The sequence below is a fragment of the Garra rufa genome, chromosome 2 (assembly GCF_049309525.1).
Source record: "Garra rufa chromosome 2, GarRuf1.0, whole genome shotgun sequence".
In the NCBI taxonomy this organism is placed as follows: Eukaryota; Metazoa; Chordata; class Actinopteri; order Cypriniformes; family Cyprinidae; genus Garra; species Garra rufa.
The window spans coordinates 71,419,637-71,441,766 of record NC_133362.1 but is presented as its reverse complement, the minus strand read 5'-3'; the positions used below and the strand labels follow the sequence as shown (position 1 = coordinate 71,441,766).

General features: G+C 41.8%; 15 non-coding genes across 15 annotated transcripts; all 15 read right to left on the bottom strand.

Annotated features, from left to right (window-relative positions):
- Positions 1 to 2,918: 2,918 nt before the first annotated feature.
- Positions 2,919 to 2,990, bottom strand: trnam-cau (transfer RNA methionine (anticodon CAU)). Its single transcript has one exon. It is a non-coding gene; the product is annotated as a tRNA-Met (tRNA).
- Positions 2,991 to 10,292: 7,302 nt separating this feature from the next.
- Positions 10,293 to 10,365, bottom strand: trnar-ccu (transfer RNA arginine (anticodon CCU)). Its single transcript has one exon. It is a non-coding gene; the product is annotated as a tRNA-Arg (tRNA).
- Positions 10,366 to 11,241: 876 nt separating this feature from the next.
- Positions 11,242 to 11,313, bottom strand: trnam-cau (transfer RNA methionine (anticodon CAU)). The gene has a single exon. It is a non-coding gene; the product is annotated as a tRNA-Met (tRNA).
- A 1,362-nt stretch (positions 11,314 to 12,675) lies between these two features.
- On the bottom strand, positions 12,676 to 12,747 carry trnam-cau (transfer RNA methionine (anticodon CAU)). The gene has a single exon. It is a non-coding gene; the product is annotated as a tRNA-Met (tRNA).
- Positions 12,748 to 13,389: 642 nt separating this feature from the next.
- trnam-cau (transfer RNA methionine (anticodon CAU)) lies at positions 13,390 to 13,461 on the bottom strand. Its single transcript has one exon. It is a non-coding gene; the product is annotated as a tRNA-Met (tRNA).
- Positions 13,462 to 13,567: 106 nt separating this feature from the next.
- trnai-uau (transfer RNA isoleucine (anticodon UAU)) lies at positions 13,568 to 13,639 on the bottom strand. Its single transcript has one exon. It is a non-coding gene; the product is annotated as a tRNA-Ile (tRNA).
- Positions 13,640 to 14,358: 719 nt separating this feature from the next.
- On the bottom strand, positions 14,359 to 14,431 carry trnar-ccu (transfer RNA arginine (anticodon CCU)). Its single transcript has one exon. It is a non-coding gene; the product is annotated as a tRNA-Arg (tRNA).
- Positions 14,432 to 15,487: 1,056 nt separating this feature from the next.
- Positions 15,488 to 15,559, bottom strand: trnam-cau (transfer RNA methionine (anticodon CAU)). Its single transcript has one exon. It is a non-coding gene; the product is annotated as a tRNA-Met (tRNA).
- A 107-nt stretch (positions 15,560 to 15,666) lies between these two features.
- On the bottom strand, positions 15,667 to 15,738 carry trnam-cau (transfer RNA methionine (anticodon CAU)). Its single transcript has one exon. It is a non-coding gene; the product is annotated as a tRNA-Met (tRNA).
- A 108-nt stretch (positions 15,739 to 15,846) lies between these two features.
- On the bottom strand, positions 15,847 to 15,918 carry trnam-cau (transfer RNA methionine (anticodon CAU)). Its single transcript has one exon. It is a non-coding gene; the product is annotated as a tRNA-Met (tRNA).
- A 284-nt stretch (positions 15,919 to 16,202) lies between these two features.
- Positions 16,203 to 16,274, bottom strand: trnam-cau (transfer RNA methionine (anticodon CAU)). Its single transcript has one exon. It is a non-coding gene; the product is annotated as a tRNA-Met (tRNA).
- Positions 16,275 to 18,471: 2,197 nt separating this feature from the next.
- trnar-ccu (transfer RNA arginine (anticodon CCU)) lies at positions 18,472 to 18,544 on the bottom strand. Its single transcript has one exon. It is a non-coding gene; the product is annotated as a tRNA-Arg (tRNA).
- Positions 18,545 to 19,420: 876 nt separating this feature from the next.
- On the bottom strand, positions 19,421 to 19,492 carry trnam-cau (transfer RNA methionine (anticodon CAU)). Its single transcript has one exon. It is a non-coding gene; the product is annotated as a tRNA-Met (tRNA).
- A 1,362-nt stretch (positions 19,493 to 20,854) lies between these two features.
- trnam-cau (transfer RNA methionine (anticodon CAU)) lies at positions 20,855 to 20,926 on the bottom strand. Its single transcript has one exon. It is a non-coding gene; the product is annotated as a tRNA-Met (tRNA).
- Positions 20,927 to 21,568: 642 nt separating this feature from the next.
- On the bottom strand, positions 21,569 to 21,640 carry trnam-cau (transfer RNA methionine (anticodon CAU)). The gene has a single exon. It is a non-coding gene; the product is annotated as a tRNA-Met (tRNA).
- Between the last annotated feature and the right edge of the window lie 490 nt (positions 21,641 to 22,130).

The window sequence follows — 22,130 nt, the reverse complement described above, 5'->3', positions numbered from 1 at the left end:
GTATAGTTTTGTTTTCTGTTCTTTAGCACTTGCAAAACACACTCAAAAAAACAACACTTTGGTTGAACGTGATTTAATCGTGGACAGTGTTTCCACATGATTCCACCACATTATCTTAACAACAATGGATGATCTTAAACCAGCTTGAAATATTTGTGTTCATTTAACATGAACAGATGGTATTCACTAAACATGATCTAAATACTACATTTTAACTTGAATTAATGTTTTTTATTGAACAGAAGTTAAAGGTAATGAGATAATTAGTAATTAATTAAGTGATGATTGATCGTTATTGGAGACACCTGATGTTAACAAGCAGAATCACCAAAGGAGAAAATCAAATTTTTTAAGAAACCATTACAGTGGTCAGTGTTTGATTTAGTTGGGGTCTTGAGCTTAACGTTTGTAAAAGCAGATTTTGTTTGGCTGCTGTAGCAGTGTTATAACAGCCAGACAAACCAGACTAAAGGCAATCATGTTTTCAAGAAATCTTTGTGAAGTAATAGGTGGGTTTTATCACTAGTTATATGAATAATCTCTATAATTGAGAGTCGCATATAGTCAGACAGATATGTAAAAAGAAAAAAGTTTTATTAAGACACGTAAACATGAAGAATCAGTGTGAGAATCACAACAACGGTGACCATCAGAAAAAGCATGTTGTAGCCAATCAGAACTCATCCATGATTCCCATTATGCATTGCGGCATGAATAAATTATGGGCTGAATTGTCTTCATAATTTATTTTATTCTTACTATTTTCATTTGTTTTTGTTGTTTTTATGTGACTTTTTAATAACTTGTTTTGTGATGTTCAGAGTTTATCTGTTTATCTGAATATGTCATTTGTCACCGTTGTTGAGATTCATACGCTGGTTCTTGATGTCTGTGTGTGTCTAAACAAACAAGTTTTCATTTGTGAGAAATTTTTCCAAAGTACATTTTAATGATAGATGGAGAGTATTGTTTGTTGTGGACTCATGAGACTAAATATTTACAGCAGTTATTTGACTGAACACTTTTAGAAACTTATCTCTGAGTTACAGTTCCTTTAATGGAAAATAACTCAGAGATTTGACTCTACATTGAGTTCAATGATTCAGGTCAAGCAATGATTACATTAAATCATAACCATCATCCTCTGATGACTTGTGGTCTTGGCTTGTCTGGTTGTTTTCTCCCAAACAAAACAGCCCAGCAAGATCTAATGTTAAAGATGTAAGGGTCAAGAGCCCAACTAATGCAAACACTGACCACTGTAATGGTTTCTTTTAAAAAAATTGATTTTCTCCTTTGGTGATTCTGCTTGTTAACATCAGGTGTCTCCAATAATGATCAATCATCACTTAATTAATTACTAATTATCTCATTACCTTTAACTTCTGTTCAATAAAAAACATTAATTCAAGTTAAAATGTAGTATTTAGATCATGTTTAGTGAATACCATCTGTTCATGTTAAATGAACACAAATATTGCAAGCTGGTTTAAGATCATCCATTGTTGTTAAGATAATGTGGTGGAATCACGTGGAAACACTGTCCACGATTAAATCACGTTCAACCAAAGTGCTGTTTTTTTGAGTGCATGTTGAAATGAAAAATAGCCCAAATGGCATTCATTTAACATGAATTGTTCAGTTAAAGTGAACAAAACTGAAAAATCATTTTTTTGAGTGCATGCACAGGAGTCATTAATATTTTAAAGTTTTATTCATTTGTATTGTTCTGTGCTTTCTGTTCTTTTCACTTGCAGTTAATGCACAAGAGCCATGGACATTGGACGGTTTTATTTATATGTATAGTTCTGTTTTCTGTTCTTTTGCACAGGAGTCATGGACGATAGAAAGTATTATTAAGAGGTATTATTCATTTTCTGCACATGCAACATAACTATAAGAATAAAAATGTAAAAAAAAAAAGAATAATGAATAATTGGCTATGACTGATTGAAAAATAAAAATTTGGTCATGATTAAATAACTCCTTTTGTGTGTCTTTGTTACAGTATCATTAAACGGTTATAGGCCCTTTTAAAAAAATGTTGATAAATTTGGGGATTATTTAATAAATAAATGTACAATTTTTTTTACTATGAGTTTTAGAACATAACTACAGCAGAAATATATTTAAAGTGCAAAAACTTTGAATAAAATATCTATAATCAGTAATATAAATCTAATTAAATATTATTTTTGTAATTTAAGAAATAATTTCTTTCATTTGGACATCATTTATGTGATAATTACTGATAAATAAAACATTCAGTAAACACTTCAATGTATGGCAACACTGTAATATGAACTGGAAAGCTTGTGATCATCCTTACTCCCATATAAATGTACAGGAAAATAGAGAAAACATATTTTTTTCAGATAATTTATTGTAAATCTACACTCCAAAAACATTGCTTTGAAGGACAAAGAGATAAAATTCCCTTTTATTTCTTTTCTCCTCATTTTTTCCTTTTTTCTCTCTCTCTTCTTTTTTTTTTTTCTCTTTTACCCCCTTCTTCCCCTCCATCCTTTTCTTCCCCCACCTTAACAAACTATTGTTCCCCAGCTTTTAGGCCACTAGGGCTGTCATGCAGCTGTTTACTTTTTCTTTTAGTTCTTCATCTCATTCAGCTTCTGGATGAACAACTTTTGTGAGAGGACCAAGTGACTTTAGGTTTTCACAAACAGGCTCTGAACATTTCTCTTTTTTGGGGGCTCTGTCATATATACAAGCTCAGAAGTCTTAGCAGAGTATGGTTTCGATTCATCGACCTCTGGGTTATGGGAACAGCACGCTTCCGCTGCGCCACTCTGCTTGTCTTGATGTAGAGCCTGTGCACTGGTCTTTTCAACATAACGAATCTTGCACACATTTCTAACTTGTCTTGCAGCACCTGGGCACATATAAAAGTGACACAAGCTTAGCAGAGGATGGTTTCGATCCATCGACCTCTGGGTTATGGGCCCAGCACGCTTCCGCTGCGCCACTCTGCTTGTCTTGATGTAGAGCCTGTGCACTGGTCTTTTCAACATCACTTGATTCTGGCACACATTTCTAACTTGTCTTGCAGCACCTGAGCACATATAAAAGTGAAACAATCTTAGCAGAGGATTGTTTCAAACCATCGACTTCTGGGCCCAGCACACTTTCGCTGCGCCACTCTGCTGAAAGTCACCCCAGATGGGACTCGAACCCACAATCCCTGGCTTAGGAGGCCAGTGCCTTATCCATTAGGCGCTACCTGGAGCAGGATCGTCTGTTTCCGCGGCCGTCTCCTCGTCCAATCGCCGATCTCGCCGTCCATTGTGAGAATGGATGAGAGCCAATCGCGTCGCTCGAGCTCCATTGTTGAGAGCCACTCACCGCGCTTAGTTTCATTCTAAGTCAGGTTCAAAAATCAGACGAACGGAATATAGGATAACTTTTCAAAGTAAGTAATACATGTTTTCTACTTTCTTTCTCTCTGTTTACAATGTTCTCAATTGGTAACTCGTTACGTTTTCGTCCGTCATTCATTCGTGTTTGGTGTTCACAAACTTTTGACTCGCGAATTGCCCATAATGAAACACTGTTTAAATAAAATCTAACGTTCTAACATCTATTTACACGTTCTTAAGTTCGATTTAAATGGGGGGAAAACGCGTTTCAGCTGTAAGTGCAGTCATTTCTTATGACAATTTACCTTGTTTTTACTATAGTGAATCGTAGTAACCATGTTGTGTTTTTGGCTGATCGATTACAACTGTATGAACACAGTCTTACTATGAATGAAAATCTGAATGAACAGCAACAACAAAAAACGTTGTGCTTGTGTTTGTCGTCATTTACCATGGCTTTACTATAGTGAAAGTGTAGTAATCATGTTTTCTTTTCACGACTTGCCTATAATCTCACATATTAAACACAATTGTGCCTGTAATCGTACTTATTAAACTCAGTTTACTCGTTCTTTAAGTGTAAACACAGTCTTACTATAAATAAAAATATGAATGAAAAAAAAACAAGTAATTTACCATGCTTTTACTATAGTGAAAGTGTAGTAATCATGTTTTCTTTTCACGACTTGCCTATAATCTCACATATTAAACACAATTGTGCCTGTAATCGTACTTATTAAACTCAGTTTACTCGTTCTTTAAGTGTAAACACAGTCTTACTATAAATAAAAATATGAATGAAAAAAAAAACAAGTAATTTACCATGCTTTTACTATAGTGAAAGTGTAGTAATCATGTTTTCTTTTCACGACTTGCCTATAATCTCACATATTAAACACAATTGTGCCTGTAATCGTACTTATTAAACTCAGTTTACTCGTTCTTTAAGTGTAAACACAGTCTTACTATAAATAAACAAGTAATTTACCATGCTTTTACTATAGTGAAGTAATCATGTTTTGTTTCCATGATTTGCCTATAATATCACATATAAAACACCATTTGCCTGTAGTTTTGCATAGTAAACACATCTATTCTATTTAAAGTTTGATTTGGATTTAAAAAATATGTTTAGTTGTAGACATTATCATTTCTAATTAACATTTAATGTGATTTTGCTATGTGTGAATGTAGTAATCAAGTTTTGTGTTTGCAGATGGATTACTATTTATATAAACACAGATGCAAATAATAATTTAAATGAAAATGCAATGTTATATAGACATCCCTTACAAAAATTAACCATGGTTTAAGTAAAGTGTACTTACTATGTTTTTTGTTTTTTGTTTTTGTTTTTTGTTTTTTCTCTCAGATTGATTATCATATGTATAACCACAGCTTTTAACTAACAATGTACTTTATTTTACATTGTCATTAATACGTGCTATATGTAGTTACTATAGTAATAACAGTAAATTATGCATAATTGGATGCAACTAACTGTAAACCAAACAAAACAATAATCTTATCCCTATCGTAACTGCATGTAGTAATTTCATTTTCAAATATTTATATGTATAATTGTAGTTAAATGTTAAAAAGTTTAAATAAATGGGTAACCTTGTTTTGCTTTATTAGCAATAAAATAATGTTTAATTGTTGTAATGGATGCCATTATTTAGTCAGCTTGAATATATATTGTTGTATCATTATAAAAAAATTAAAAACATTTGTGTAGTTGTCCAATACCTGCAAAATGCACATTACTAACTATTATTTCCCTATTATATTTAGATGAGCACTAAGCCAAAGAGCCACAAGGTCATGGGTGATGGCGAGTGGATGGCCAGGTTGAGGACTTTTGCCAGCTCTGGGGTTTTGTCCGTCTGGAGGCAACAGACCAGCACCACGGCAGCGGAAGTGGTACAGCCTCTACCAGAAGGTAAAGTTACCTGTATCTCATTGTAGAATATGAATGTGTACATTATTTGTCAAACATTTTTACACGTGACTGTGTTTAATGTTTTTGAAAGAAGTGCCTTTTGCTCATTCAGCCTGCATTTATTTGATCAAAAATACAGAAAAAACAGCAATATAATTTGTACTGCATATTTGTATTTATTTTTTAATGAAAACTGTGATACGTTTTGCAGAATTCATTGATGATGAAAAAGTTAAAAACAACAGAATTAATTTCTTAAAAAAAATTTTTTGAACAGGACTGTATATTGTTACAGAAGATTTTCTATTTGATTTCTAATGCTGTTCTTTATATAACTTTTTAATGATTTCTAAAATGATTGCTAAATATATTCAGCGTTGATGACAGGAATAAATTAAATTTAAAGTACATGTAACTGTAAATTTAAACTGTATTAACATTGTATAATATTATTAATGTTTTTTATATTTTTTATTTAATAAATGCAGGACTGATGAGCATAAGACACTTCTTTCAAAAACATTAAAAATAGTAATGTGTCCAAACTTTTGACTAATCCTGTATTTGTGTGTTTTATTTATTATTATTTTTTCATAGGAGAGCTGCTTGATCAGACTGGACAGCCCCTGGTAGTGGACCCTGACTCAGAAGAGACAGAGAACATGCTGGAGGATGTGGATGAAGGTGAGGATGAAGAAGACGAGGGCTTCAGGGTGGACCAAACACTTGACATTACTGAGTCGAGTCTTACTGATGACCCAAGCTTCTCTCTGTCCTCCACTCAGCCTGATGCCTCCTTCACGCCAGGTGCCTCAGCATCCCCTGACGAGTCTGTGGTATGTAAATGTCTCATTTAATTTATGTATGTAATTATGTTTTATGTAATACTGTAACATTTCTAGGGAAAACATAATAATTTGTGCTGACCTGTAGCTTTTTGACTGAAGTTGACAAAAAAAAAAAACATCTAGAAAAATATATATATATATATTTATTTGTTTTGGGTTTTTTGTCCCACTTCACTGAACTCATAATGTTGTTCATTTCATTTTTTTCTTTTTGTTTGTATTTTTCTCACAGGATTTGCATAGTGCTGGTGTGCTGGACAAAGTGGACAGCCTTGCGGAGTATCTTGTGGAGCTCAGGAATCAGCCATCTCTGGCTCTCACCAACCAGCAGGTCAGTTTCTCTTCTTGACCTGTCATATGTTAACACTACCACTTGTTTTGTTTTCTCATTTGCCTTGTATTATATGCTCTCTCTGCTTAGGTGAGCAATATAGTTGGCAGAACCTGCTGGATTACGATAAGAAGAGAGTGGTGTTTGCTGCCAGACACCAGAGCAGGCTGGACACAGGTTCACTCCAGGGGTGGAGAGCGTGAAGAGGCATACATTCACCACCGCTGCCCCACTTGCCCAGTGGTCGGATTGTTGTCGCCTGATAGAGACCATTTCAAGCTCTGTGCCATCCATAAGAGTCCAAAAAAGAAAGGGGATAAAGTTTTATTTATGTGTATTGTTTTCTGCCTTCTGTTCTTTTGCACTTGCAATGAATGCACTAGTGCCATGGACATTAAGACAGTTTTATTTAATAGTATAGTTTTGTTTTCTGTTCTTTAGCACTTTCAAAACATGCACAGGAGTCATTAATATTTTAAAGTTTTATTCATTTGTATTGTTTTGTGCTTTCTGTTCTTTTCACTTGCAGTTGATGCACAAGACAGAGCCATGGACATTGGACAGTTTTATTTATATGTATAGTTCTGTTTTCTGTTCTTTTGCACTTGCAAAAAAGGCACAGGAGTCATGGACAATAGAAAGTATTATTAAGAGATATTATTCTGTTTTCTGCACATGCAACATAACTATAAGAATAAAAATGTAAAAAAAAAAAAAAGAATAATGAATAATTGGCTATGACTGATTGAAAAATAAAAGTTTGGTCATGATCAAATAACTCTTTTTGTTTGTCATTGTTACAGTATCATTAAACAGTTATATGCCCTTTTAAAAATGTTGATAAATTTGGGGATGATTTGTAAAAAATTTTGTACTATAAGTTTTAGAACATAACTACAGCCGAAATATATTTAAAGTGCAAAAACTTTGAATAAAATATCAATAATCAGTAATATAAATCTAATAAAATATTAATTTGTCATTTCAAAAGTGATTTCATTCATTTGGACATCATTCATGTGATAATTACTGATAAATAAAACATTCAGTAAACACTTCAATGTATGGCAACGCTGTAATATGAACTGGGAAGCTTGTGATCATCCTTACTCCCATATAAATTTACAGGAAAATAGAGAAAACATTTTTTTTTTCAGATAATTTATTGTAAATATACACTCCAAAAACATTGCTTTAAAGGACAAAGAGATAAAATTCCCTTTCACTTCTTTTCTCCTCATTTTTTTCTTTTCTCTCTCTCTTTTCTTTCTTTTTCTCTTTTCCCCCTTCTCCCCCTTCTCCCCCCTCCTTCCTTTTCTTCCCCCCCCTTAACAGACTATTGTTCCCCAGCTTTGGCGCCACTGGGGCTGTCATGCAGCTGTTTACTTTTTCTTTTAGTTCTTCATCTCGTTCAGCTTCTGGATGAACAAATTTTGTGAGAGGACCAAGCGACTTCAGGTTTTCACAAACAGGCGCTGAACATTTCTCTTTTTCGGGGGCTCTGTCATATATACAAGCTCAGAAGTCTTAGCAGAGGATGGTTTCAATCCATCGACCTCTGGGTTATGGGCCCAGCACGCTTCCGCTGCGCCACTCTGCTTGTCTTGATGTAGAGTCTGTGCACTGGTCTTTTCAACACAACGAATCTTGCACACATTTCTAAATTGTCTTGCAGCACCTGGGCACATATAAAAGTGACACAAGCTTAGCAGAGGATGGTTTCAATCCATCGACCTCTGGGTTATGGGCCCAGCATGCTTCCGCTGCGCCACTCTGCTTGACTTGATGTGGAGCTTGTGCACTGGTCTTTTCAACATAACATGATTCTTGCACAAATTTCTAACTTGTCTTGAAGCACTTGGGCACAAATAAAAGTGAAACAAGCTTAGCAGAGGATGGTTTCGATCCATCGACCTCTGGGTTATGGGACCAGCACGCTTGTAACAATCCGCCCTTTAACTATTCTTTTTAAACAGCAGAGTTGCTATCAACGCACAAGGAGATTCTTTGGAATGAATATAATAATGGCGAATATCATCAAAGCTTCAATTCTGTCACCTACATCAATGCTTTCTCTAACATATGAATTAGCACGAGCCGATGTATGATAGTAAATAAGTCATCCAGCAGAAAAGATAACAATAATATTCAGACGGCGCTGAACACCATAAACATAAACACACAAAACAACTCAATTGAATGACGCGCTGAGCGCAGTATATTATAATGAAACAATAATCCCGTGCACTCACCACCTTCAAACACCCCGTACAGGAAAAATAAATAAAAAAAAATGTCCGGGCTGCCTCATGAGCTCGCTACAGTCTTTCCAACCGGGGAAACGTTTAGTCCATTAGTCCATGGGAATGATCCTCGATCGGAACGAGACAAAAAAGTAATCCACAAACACACCAAAAAAGGAAACAATTAGTCCGTGAGAATAATCCGTTTGCCAGAGATGTGTACACGAGTGAAAAATCCAGGTGATTGAATATTTTTCGTCCTCTCTCCACCATTAAAGCAGTCTCTTAAAGTAACGTTTGAAAAAGCTATCAAACCATAAGAAACAAGCTTTAAATATTACAGCTGCAGCAAACACTGCTGGCGCCATGAATTCAAACACCCCTCCTCTCCTTCCTGATTCACCCTCCATTCATAAGCTTAGGCACGCCTTCCTCGCAAGTGCGGGCGGCCGAGCTTTAAAGAGACATCTCCTCTTACCAACATACACAGTGGATGCTAAGCATATCACACAGAAATACACAGGAGTATCATTCATCATACATAAACATTATGTGAACCAATATAATACCTCCTGAGCAATCCTAAGCATTTCTGTTTTCAAAGGAACACTTAACTTAATGTGACAGTGTCACACGCTTCCGCTGCGCCACTCTGCTTGTCTTGATGCAGAGCCTGTGCACTGGTCTTTTCAACATAACGAATCTTGCACACATTTTTAACTTTTCTTGCAGCACCTGGGCACATATAAAAGTGACACAAGCTTAGCAGAGGATGGTTTCGATCCATCGACCTCTGGGTTATGGGAACAGCACGCTTCCGCTGCGCCACTCTGCTTGACTTCATGTAGAGCTTGTGCACTGGTCTTTTCAACATAACATGATTCTTGCACAAATTTCTAACTTGTCTTGAACCACTTGGGCACAAATAAAAGTGAAACAAGCTCAGCAGAGGATGGTTTCGATCCACCGACCTCTGGGTTATGGGCCCAGCACGCTTCCGCTGCGCCACTCTGCTTGTCTTGATGTAGAGCCTGTGCACTAGTCTTTTCAACATAACTTGAATCTTGCACACATTTCTAACTTGTCTTGCAGCACCTGGGCACATATAAAAGTGACACAAGCTTAGCAGAGGATGGTTTCGATCCATCGACCTCTGGGATATGGGCCCAGCACGCTTCCGCTGCACCACTCTGCTTGACTTGATGTAGAGCTTGTGCACTGGTCTTTTCAACATAACATGATTCTTGCACAAATTTCTAACTTGTCTTGAAGCACTTGGGCACAAATAAAAGTTAAACAAGCTTAGCAGAGGATGGTTTCGATCCATCGACCTCTGGGTTATGGGCCCAGCACGCTTCCGCTGCCCCACTCTGCTTGACTTGATGTGGAGCTCGTGCACTGGTCTTTTCAACATCACTTGATTCTGGCACACATTTCTAACTTGTCTTGCAGCACCTGAGCACATATAAAAGTGAAACAATCTTAGCAGAGGATGGTTTCAATCCATCGACTTCTGGGCCCAGCACACTTTTGCTGCGCCACTCTGCTGAAAGTCACCCCAGATGGGACTCGAACCCACAATCCCTGGCTTAGGAGGCCAGTGCCTTATCCATTAGGCCACTGGGGCTGTCATGCAGCTGTTTTCTTTTTCTTTTAGTTCTTCATCTCATTCAGCTTCTGGATGAACAACTTTTGTGAGAGGACCAAGTGACTTCAGGTTTTCAAGAACAGGCTCTGAACATTTCTCTTTTTTGGGGGCTCTGTCATATATACAAGCTCAGAAGTCTTAGCAGAGGATGGTTTCAATCCATCGACCTCTGGGTTATGGGCCCAGCACGCTTCCGCTGCGCCACACTGCTTTTCTTGATGTAGAGTCTGTGCACTGGTCTTTTCAACATAACGAATCTTGCACACATTTCTAAATTGTCTTGCAGCACCTGGGCACATATAAAAGTGACACAAGCTTAGCAGAGGATGGTTTCGATCCATTGACCTCTGGGTTATGGGCACAGCACGCTTCCGCTGCGCCACTCTGCTTGACTTGACTTAGAGCTCGTGCACTGGTCTTTTCAACACAACATGATTCTTGCACAAATTTCCAACTTGTCTTGAAGCACTTGGGCACGAATAAAAGTGAAACAAGCTCAGCAGAGGATGGTTTCGATCCACCGACCTCCGGGTTATGGGCCCAGCACGCTTCCGCTGCGCCACTCTGCTTGTCTTGATGTAGAGCCTGTGCACTGGTCTTTTCAACATAACGAATCTTGCACACATTTTTAACTTTTCTTGCAGCACCTGGGCACATATAAAAGTGACACAAGCTTAGCAGAGGATGGTTTCGATCCATCGACCTCTGGGTTATGGGAACAGCACGCTTCCGCTGCGCCACTCTGCTTGACTTCATGTAGAGCTTGTGCACTGGTCTTTTCAACATAACATGATTCTTGCACAAATTTCTAACTTGTCTTGAACCACTTGGGCACAAATAAAAGTGAAACAAGCTTAGCAGAGGATGGTTTCGATCCATCGACCTCTGGGTTATGGGCCCAGCACGCTTCCGCTGCGCCACTCTGCTTGTCTTGATGTAGAGTCTGTGCACTGGTCTTTTCAACATAACGAATCTTGCACACATTTCTAAATTGTCTTGCAGCACCTGGGCACATATAAAAGTGACACAAGCTTAGCAGAGGATGGTTTCGATCCATCTACCTCTGGGTTATGGGCCCAGCACTCTTCCACTGCGCCACTCTGCTTGACTTGATGTGGAGCTCGTGCACTGGTCTTTTACCCATAACATGATTCTTGCACAAATTTCTAACTTGTCTTGAAGCACTTGGGCACAAATAAAAGTGAAACAAGCTTAGCAGAGGATGGTTTCGATCCATCGACCTCTGGGTTATGGGACCAGCACGCTTCCGCTGCGCCACTCTGCTTGTCTTGATGCAGAGCCTGTGCACTGGTCTTTTCAACATAACGAATCTTGCACACATTTTTAACTTTTCTTGCAGCACCTGGGCACATATAAAAGTGACACAAGCTTAGCAGAGGATGGTTTCGATCCATCGACCTCTGGGTTATGGGAACAGCACGCTTCCGCTGCGCCACTCTGCTTGACTTGATGTAGAGCTCGTGCACTGGTCTTTTCAACACAACATGATTCTTGCACAAATTTCCAACTTGTCTTGAAGCACTTGGGCACGAATAAAAGTGAAACAAGCTCAGCAGAGGATGGTTTCGATCCACCGACCTTTGGGTTATGGGCCCAGCACGCTTCCGCTGCGCCACTCTGCTTGTCTTGATGTAGAGCCTGTGCACTGGTCTTTTCAACATAACTTGAATCTTGCACACATTTCTAACTTGTCTTGCAGCACCTGGGCACATATAAAAGTGACACAAGCTTAGCAGAGGATGGTTTCGATCCATCGACCTCTGGGATATGGGCCCAGCACGCTTCCGCTGCGCCACTCTGCTTGACTTCATGTAGAGCTTGTGCACTGGTCTTTTCAACATAACATGATTCTTGCACAAATTTCTAACTTGTCTTGAAGCACTTGGGCACAAATAAAAGTGAAACAAGCTTAGCAGAGGATGGTTTCGATCCATCGACCTCTGGGTTATGGGCCCAGCACGCTTCCGCTGCGCCACTCGGCTTGTCTTGATGTAGAGTCTGTGCACTGGTCTTTTCAACATAACGAATCTTGCACACATTTCTAAATTGTCTTGCAGCACCTGGGCACATATAAAAGTGACACAAGCTTAGCAGAGGATGGTTTCGATCCATCGACCTCTGGGTTATGGGCCCAGCACTCTTCCACTGCGCCACTCTGCTTGACTTGATGTGGAGCTCGTGCACTGGTCTTTTACCCATAACATGATTCTTGCACAAATTTCTAACTTGTCTTGAAGCACTTGGGCACAAATAAAAGTGAAACAAGCTTAGCAGAGGATGGTTTCGATCCATCGACCTCTGGGTTATGGGCCCAGCACGCTTCCGCTGCGCCACTCTGCTTGTCTTGATGCAGAGTCTGTGCACTGGTCTTTTCAACATAACGAATCTTGCACACATTTCTAAATTGTCTTGCAGCACCTGGGCACATATAAAAGTGACACAAGCTTAGCAGAGGATGGTTTCGATCCATCGACCTCTGGGTTATGGGCCCAGCACTCTTCCACTGCGCCACTCTGCTTGACTTGATGTGGAGCTCGTGCACTGGTCTTTTACCCATAACATGATTCTTGCACAAATTTCTAACTTGTCTTGAAGCACTTGGGCACAAATAAAAGTGAAACAATCTTAGCAGAGGATGGTTTCGATCCATCGACCTCTGGGTTATGGGCTCAGCACGCTTCCGCTGCGCCACTCTGCTTGTCTTGATGTAGAGCCTGTGCACTGGTCTTTTCAACATAACGAATCTTGCACACATTTCTAACTTGTCTTGCAGCACCTGGGCACATATAAAAGTGAAACAAGCTTAGCAGAGGATGGTTTCAATCCATCGACCTCTGGGTTATGGGCCCAGCACGCTTCCGCTGCGCCACACTGCTTTTCTTGATGTAGAGTCTGTGCACTGGTCTTTTCAACATAACGAATCTTGCACACATTTCTAAATTGTCTTGCAGCACCTGGGCACATATAAAAGTGACACAAGCTTAGCAGAGGATGGTTTCGATCCATCGACCTCTGGGTTATGGGCCCAGCACGCTTCCGCTGCGCCACTCTGCTTGTCTTGATGTAGAGCCTGTGCACTGGTCTTTTCAACATAACGAATCTTGCACACATTTCTAACTTGTCTTGCAGCACCTGTGCACATATAAAAGTGAAACAAGCTTAGCAGAGGATGGTTTCGATCCATCGACCTCTGGGTTATAGGCCCAGCACGCTTCCGCTGCACCACTCTGCTTGACTTGATGTAGAGCTCGTGCACTGGTCTTTTCAACACAACATGATTCTTGTACAAATTTCCAAGTTGTCTTGAAGCACTTGGGCACGAATAAAAGTGAAACAAGCTCAGCAGAGGATGGTTTCGATCCACCGACCTCTGGGTTATGGGCCCAGCACGCTTCCGCTGCGCCACTCTGCTTGTCTTGATGTAGAGCCTGTGCACTAGTCTTTTCAACATAACTTGAATCTTGCACACATTTCTAACTTGTCTTGCAGCACCTGGGCACATATAAAAGTGACACAAGCTTAGCAGAGGATGGTTTCGATCCATCGACCTCTGGGATATGGGCCCAGCACGCTTCCGCTGCACCACTCTGCTTGACTTGATGTAAAGCTTGTGCACTGGTCTTTTCAACATAACATGATTCTTGCACAAATTTCTAACTTGTCTTGAAGCACTTGGGCACAAATAAAAGTTAAACAAGCTTAGCAGAGGATGGTTTCGATCCATCGACCTCTGGGTTATGGGCCCAGCACGCTTCCGCTGCCCCACTCTGCTTGACTTGATGTGGAGCTCGTGCACTGGTCTTTTCAACATCACTTGATTCTGGCACACATTTCTAACTTGTCTTGCAGCACCTGAGCACATATAAAAGTGAAACAATCTTAGCAGAGGATGGTTTCAATCCATCGACTTCTGGGCCCAGCACACTTTTGCTGCGCCACTCTGCTGAAAGTCACCCCAGATGGGACTCGAACCCACAATCCCTGGCTTAGGAGGCCAGTGCCTTATCCATTAGGCCACTGGGGCTGTCATGCAGCTGTTTTCTTTTTCTTTTAGTTCTTCATCTCATTCAGCTTCTGGATGAACAACTTTTGTGAGAGGACCAAGTGACTTCAGGTTTTCAAGAACAGGCTCTGAACATTTCTCTTTTTTGGGGGCTCTGTCATATATACAAGCTCAGAAGTCTTAGCAGATGATGGTTTCAATCCATCGACCTCTGGGTTATGGGCCCAGCACGCTTCCGCTGCGCCACACTGCTTTTCTTGATGTAGAGTCTGTGCACTGGTCTTTTCAACATAACGAATCTTGCACACATTTCTAAATTGTCTTGCAGCACCTGGGCACATATAAAAGTGACACAAGCTTAGCAGAGGATGGTTTCGATCCATTGACCTCTGGGTTATGGGCACAGCACGCTTCCGCTGCGCCACTCTGCTTGACTTGACGTAGAGCTCGTGCACTGGTCTTTTCAACACAACATGATTCTTGCACAAATTTCCAACTTGTCTTGAAGCACTTGGGCACGAATAAAAGTCAAACAAGCTCAGCAGAGGATGGTTTCGATCCACCGACCTCCGGGTTATGGGCCCAGCACGCTTCCGCTGCGCCACTCTGCTTGTCTTGATGTAGAGCCTGTGCACTGGTCTTTTCAACATAACGAATCTTGCACACATTTCTAATTTGTCTTGCAGCACCTGGGCACATATAAAAGTGACACAAGCTTAGCAGAGGATGGTTTCGTTTCATCGACCTCTGGGTTATGGGAACAGCACGCTTCCGCTGCGCCACTCTGCTTGACTTGATGTAGAGCTTGTGCACTGGTCTTTTCAACACAACATGATTCTTGCACAAATTTCCAACTTGTCTTGAAGCACTTGGGCACGAATAAAAGTGAAACAAGCTCAGCAGAGGATGGTTTCGATCCACCGACCTCTGGGTTATGGGCCCAGCACGCTTCCGCTGCGCCACTCTGCTGGTCTTGATGTAAAGCCTGTGCACTGGTCTTTTCAACATAACTTGAATCTTGCACACATTTCTAACTTGTCTTGCAGCACCTGGGCACATATAAAAGTGACACAAGATTAGCAGAGGATGGTTTCGATCCATCGACCTCTGGGTTATGGGCCCAGCACGCTTCCGCTGCGCCACTCTGCTTGACTTGATGTAGAGCTTGTGCACTGGTCTTTTCAACATAACATGATTCTTGCACAAATTTCTAACTTGTCTTGAAGCACTTGGGCACAAAAAAAGTGAAACAAGCATAGCAGAGGATGGTTTCGATCCATCGACCTCTGGGTTATGGGCCCAGCACGCTTCCGCTGCGCCACTCTGCTTGTCTTGACGTAGAGCCTGTGCACTGGTCTTTTCAACATAACTTGAATCTTGCACACATTTCTAACTTGTCTTGCAGCACCTGGGCACATATAAAAGTGACACAAGATTAGCAGAGGATGGTTTCGATCCATCGACCTCTGGGTTATGGGCCCAGCACGCTTCCGCTGCGCCACTCTGCTTGTCTTGATGTAGAGCCTGTGCACTGGTCTTTTCAACATAACGAATCTTGCACACATTTCTAACTTGTCTTGCAGCACCTGGGCACATATAAAAGTGAAACAAGCTTAGCAGAGGATGGTTTCAATCCATCGACCTCTGGGTTATGGGCCCAGCACGCTTCCGCTGCGCCACACTGCTTTTCTTGATGTAGAGTCTGTGCACTGGTCTTTTCAACATAACGAATCTTGCACACATTTCTAAATTGTCTTGCAGCACCTGGGCACATATAAAAGTGACACAAGCTTAGCAGAGGATGGTTTCGATCCATCGACCTCTGGGTTATGGGCCCAGCACGCTTCCGCTGCGCCACTCTGCTTGTCTTGATGTAGAGCCTGTGCACTGGTCTTTTCAACATAACGAATCTTGCACACATTTCTAACTTGTCTTGCAGCACCTGGGCACATATAAAAGTGAAACAAGCTTAGCAGAGGATGGTTTCGATCCATCGAGCTCTGGGTTATAGGCCCAGCACGCTTCCGCTGCGCCACTCTGCTTGACTTGATGTAGAGCTCGTGCACTGGTCTTTTCAACACAACATGATTCTTGTACAAATTTCCAAGTTGTCTTGAAGCACTTGGGCACGAATAAAAGTGAAACAAGCTCAGCAGAGGATGGTTTCGATCCACCGACCTCTGGGTTATGGGACCAGCACGCTTGTAACAATCCGCCCTTTAACTATTCTTTTTAAACAGCAGAGTTGCTATCAATGCACAAGGAGATTCTTTGGAATGAATATAATAATGGCGAATATCATCAAAGCTTCAATTCTGTCACCTACATCAATGCTTTCTCTAACATATGAATTAGCACGAGCCGATGTATGATAGTAAATAAGTCATCCAGCAGAAAAGATAACAATAATATTCAGACGGCGCTGAACACCATAAACATAAACACACAAAACAACTCAATTGAATGACGCGCTGAGCGCAGTATATTATAATGAAACAATAATCCCGTGCACTCACCACCTTCAAACACCCCGTACAGGAAAAATAAATAAAAAAAAATGTCCGGGCTGCCTCATGAGCTCGCTACAGTCTTTCCAACCGGGGAAACGTTTAGTCCATTAGTCCATGGGAATGATCCTCGATCGGAACGAGACAAAAAAGTAATCCACAAACACACCAAAAAAGAAAACAATTAGTCCGTGAGAATAATCCGTTTGCCAGAGATGTGTACACGAGTGAAAAATCCAGGTGATTGAATATTTTTCGTCCTCTCTCCACCATTAAAGCAGTCTCTTAAAGTAACGTTTGAAAAAGCTATCAAACCATAAGAAACAAGCTTTAAATATTACAGCTGCAGCAAACACTGCTGGCGCCATGAATTCAAACACCCCTCCTCTCCTTCCTGATTCACCCTCCATTCATAAGCTTAGGCACGCCTTCCTCGCAAGTGCGGGCGGCCGAGCTTTAAAGAGACATCTCCTCTTACCAACATACACAGTGGATGCTAAGCATATCACACAGAAATACACAGGAGTATCATTCATCATACATAAACATTATGTGAACCAATATAATACCTCCTGAGCAATCCTAAGCATTTCTGTTTTCAAAGGAACACTTAACTTAATGTGACAGTGTCACACGCTTCCGCTGCGCCACTCTGCTTGTCTTGATGCAGAGCCTGTGCACTGGTCTTTTCAACATAACGAATCTTGCACACATTTTTAACTTTTCTTGCAGCACCTGGGCACATATAAAAGTGACACAAGCTTAGCAGAGGATGGTTTCGATCCATCGACCTCTGGGTTATGGGAACAGCACGCTTCCGCTGCGCCACTCTGCTTGACTTCATGTAGAGCTTGTGCACTGGTCTTTTCAACATAACATGATTCTTGCACAAATTTCTAACTTGTCTTGAACCACTTGGGCACAAATAAAAGTGAAACAAGCTCAGCAGAGGATGGTTTCGATCCACCGACCTCTGGGTTATGGGCCCAGCACGCTTCCGCTGCGCCACTCTGCTTGTCTTGATGTAGAGCCTGTGCACTAGTCTTTTCAACATAACTTGAATCTTGCACACATTTCTAACTTGTCTTGCAGCACCTGGGCACATATAAAAGTGACACAAGCTTAGCAGAGGATGGTTTCGATCCATCGACCTCTGGGATATGGGCCCAGCACGCTTCCGCTGCACCACTCTGCTTGACTTGATGTAGAGCTTGTGCACTGGTCTTTTCAACATAACATGATTCTTGCACAAATTTCTAACTTGTCTTGAAGCACTTGGGCACAAATAAAAGTTAAACAAGCTTAGCAGAGGATGGTTTCGATCCATCGACCTCCGGGTTATGGGCCCAGCACGCTTCCGCTGCCCCACTCTGCTTGACTTGATGTGGAGCTCGTGCACTGGTCTTTTCAACATCACTTGATTCTGGCACACATTTCTAACTTGTCTTGCAGCACCTGAGCACATATAAAAGTGAAACAATCTTAGCAGAGGATGGTTTCAATCCATCGACTTCTGGGCCCAGCACACTTCTGCTGCGCCACTCTGCTGAAAGTCACCCCAGATGGGACTCGAACCCACAATCCCTGGCTTAGGAGGCCAGTGCCTTATCCATTAGGCCACTGGGGCTGTCATGCAGCTGTTTTCTTTTTCTTTTAGTTCTTCATCTCATTCAGCTTCTGGATGAACAACTTTTGTGAGAGGACCAAGTGACTTCAGGTTTTCAAGAACAGGCTCTGAACATTTCTCTTTTTTGGGGGCTCTGTCATATATACAAGCTCAGAAGTCTTAGCAGAGGATGGTTTCAATCCATCGACCTCTGGGTTATGGGCCCAGCACGCTTCCGCTGCGCCACACTGCTTTTCTTGATGTAGAGTCTGTGCACTGGTCTTTTCAACATAACGAATCTTGCACACATTTCTAAATTGTCTTGCAGCACCTGGGCACATATAAAAGTGACACAAGCTTAGCAGAGGATGGTTTCGATCCATTGACCTCTGGGTTATGGGCACAGCACGCTTCCGCTGCGCCACTCTGCTTGACTTGACGTAGAGCTCGTGCACTGGTCTTTTCAACACAACATGATTCTTGCACAAATTTCCAACTTGTCTTGAAGCACTTGGGCACGAATAAAAGTGAAACAAGCTCAGCAGAGGATGGTTTCGATCCACCGACCTCCGGGTTATGGGCCCAGCACGCTTCCGCTGCGCCACTCTGCTTGTCTTGATGTAGAGCCTGTGCACTGGTCTTTTCAACATAACGAATCTTGCACACATTTTTAACTTTTCTTGCAGCACCTGGGCACATATAAAAGTGACACAAGCTTAGCAGAGGATGGTTTCGATCCATCGACCTCTGGGTTATGGGAACAGCACGCTTCCGCTGCGCCACTCTGCTTGACTTCATGTAGAGCTTGTGCACTGGTCTTTTCAACATAACATGATTCTTGCACAAATTTCTAACTTGTCTTGAACCACTTGGGCACAAATAAAAGTGAAACAAGCTTAGCAGAGGATGGTTTCGATCCATCGACCTCTGGGTTATGGGCCCAGCACGCTTCCGCTGCGCCACTCTGCTTGTCTTGATGTAGAGTCTGTGCACTGGTCTTTTCAACATAACGAATCTTGCACACATTTCTAAATTGTCTTGCAGCACCTGGGCACATATAAAAGTGACACAAGCTTAGCAGAGGATGGTTTCGATCCATCTACCTCTGGGTTATGGGCCCAGCACTCTTCCACTGCGCCACTCTGCTTGACTTGATGTGGAGCTCGTGCACTGGTCTTTTACCCATAACATGATTCTTGCACAAATTTCTAACTTGTCTTGAAGCACTTGGGCACAAATAAAAGTGAAACAAGCTTAGCAGAGGATGGTTTCGATCCATCGACCTCTGGGTTATGGGACCAGCACGCTTCCGCTGCGCCACTCTGCTTGTCTTGATGCAGAGCCTGTGCACTGGTCTTTTCAACATAACGAATCTTGCACACATTTTTAACTTTTCTTGCAGCACCTGGGCACATATAAAAGTGACACAAGCTTAGCAGAGGATGGTTTCGATCCATCGACCTCTGGGTTATGGGAACAGCACGCTTCCGCTGCGCCACTCTGCTTGACTTGATGTAGAGCTCGTGCACTGGTCTTTTCAACACAACATGATTCTTGCACAAATTTCCAACTTGTCTTGAAGCACTTGGGCACGAATAAAAGTGAAACAAGCTCAGCAGAGGATGGTTTCGATCCACCGACCTTTGGGTTATGGGCCCAGCACGCTTCCGCTGCGCCACTCTGCTTGTCTTGATGTAGAGCCTGTGCACTGGTCTTTTCAACATAACTTGAATCTTGCACACATTTCTAACTTGTCTTGCAGCACCTGGGCACATATAAAAGTGACACAAGCTTAGCAGAGGATGGTTTCGATCCATCGACCTCTGGGATATGGGCCCAGCACGCTTCCGCTGCGCCACTCTGCTTGACTTCATGTAGAGCTTGTGCACTGGTCTTTTCAACATAACATGATTCTTGCACAAATTTCTAACTTGTCTTGAAGCACTTGGGCACAAATAAAAGTGAAACAAGCTTAGCAGAGGATGGTTTCGATCCATCGACCTCTGGGTTATGGGCCCAGCACGCTTCCGCTGCGCCACTCGGCTTGTCTTGATGTAGAGTCTGTGCACTGGTCTTTTCAACATAACGAATCTTGCACACATTTCTAAATTGTCTTGCAGCACCTGGGCACATATAAAAGTGACACAAGCTTAGCAGAGGATGGTTTCGATCCATCGACCTCTGGGTTATGGGCCCAGCACTCTTCCACTGCGCCACTCTGCTTGACTTGATGTGGAGCTCGTGCACTGGTCTTTTACCCATAACATGATTCTTGCACAAATTTCTAACTTGTCTTGAAGCACTTGGGCACAAATAAAAGTGAAACAAGCTTAGCAGAGGATGGTTTCGATCCATCGACCTCTGGGTTATGGGCCCAGCACGCTTCCGCTGCGCCACTCTGCTTGTCTTGATGTAGAGTCTGTGCACTGGTCTTTTCAACATAACGAATCTTGCACACATTTCTAAATTGTCTTGCAGCACCTGGGCACATATAAAAGTGACACAAGCTTAGCAGAGGATGGTTTCGATCCATCGACCTCTGGGTTATGGGCCCAGCACTCTTCCACTGCGCCACTCTGCTTGACTTGATGTGGAGCTCGTGCACTGGTCTTTTACCCATAACATGATTCTTGCACAAATTTCTAACTTGTCTTTAAGCACTTGGGCACAAATAAAAGTGAAACAATCTTAGCAGAGGATGGTTTCGATCCATCGACCTCTGGGTTATGGGCTCAGCACGCTTCCGCTGCGCCACTCTGCTTGTCTTGATGTAGAGCCTGTGCACTGGTCCTTTCAACATAACGAATCTTGCACACATTTCTAACTTGTCTTGCAGCACCTGGGCACATATAAAAGTGAAACAAGCTTAGCAGAGGATGGTTTCAATCCATCGACCTCTGGGTTATGGGCCCAGCACGCTTCCGCTGCGCCACACTGCTTTTCTTGATGTAGAGTCTGTGCACTGGTCTTTTCAACATAACGAATCTTGCACACATTTCTAAATTGTCTTGCAGCACCTGGGCACATATAAAAGTGACACAAGCTTAGCAGAGGATGGTTTCGATCCATCGACCTCTGGGTTATGGGCCCAGCACGCTTCCGCTGCGCCACTCTGCTTGTCTTGATGTAGAGCCTGTGCACTGGTCTTTTCAACATAACGAATCTTGCACACATTTCTAACTTGTCTTGCAGCACCTGGGCACATATAAAAGTGAAACAAGCTTAGCAGAGGATGGTTTCGATCCATCGACCTCTGGGATATGGGCCCAGCACGCTTCCGCTGCACCACTCTGCTTGACTTGATGTAGAGCTTGTGCACTGGTCTTTTCAACATAACATGATTCTTGCACAAATTTCTAACTTGTCTTGAAGCACTTGGGCACAAATAAAAGTTAAACAAGCTTAGCAGAGGATGGTTTCGATCCACCGACCTCCGGGTTATGGGCCCAGCACGCTTCCGCTGCGCCACTCTGCTTGACTTGATGTGGAACTCGTGCACTGGTCTTTTCAACATCACTTGATTCTGGCACACATTTCTAACTTGTCTTGCAGCACCTGAGCACATATAAAAGTGAAACAATCTTAGCAGAGGATGGTTTCAATCCAT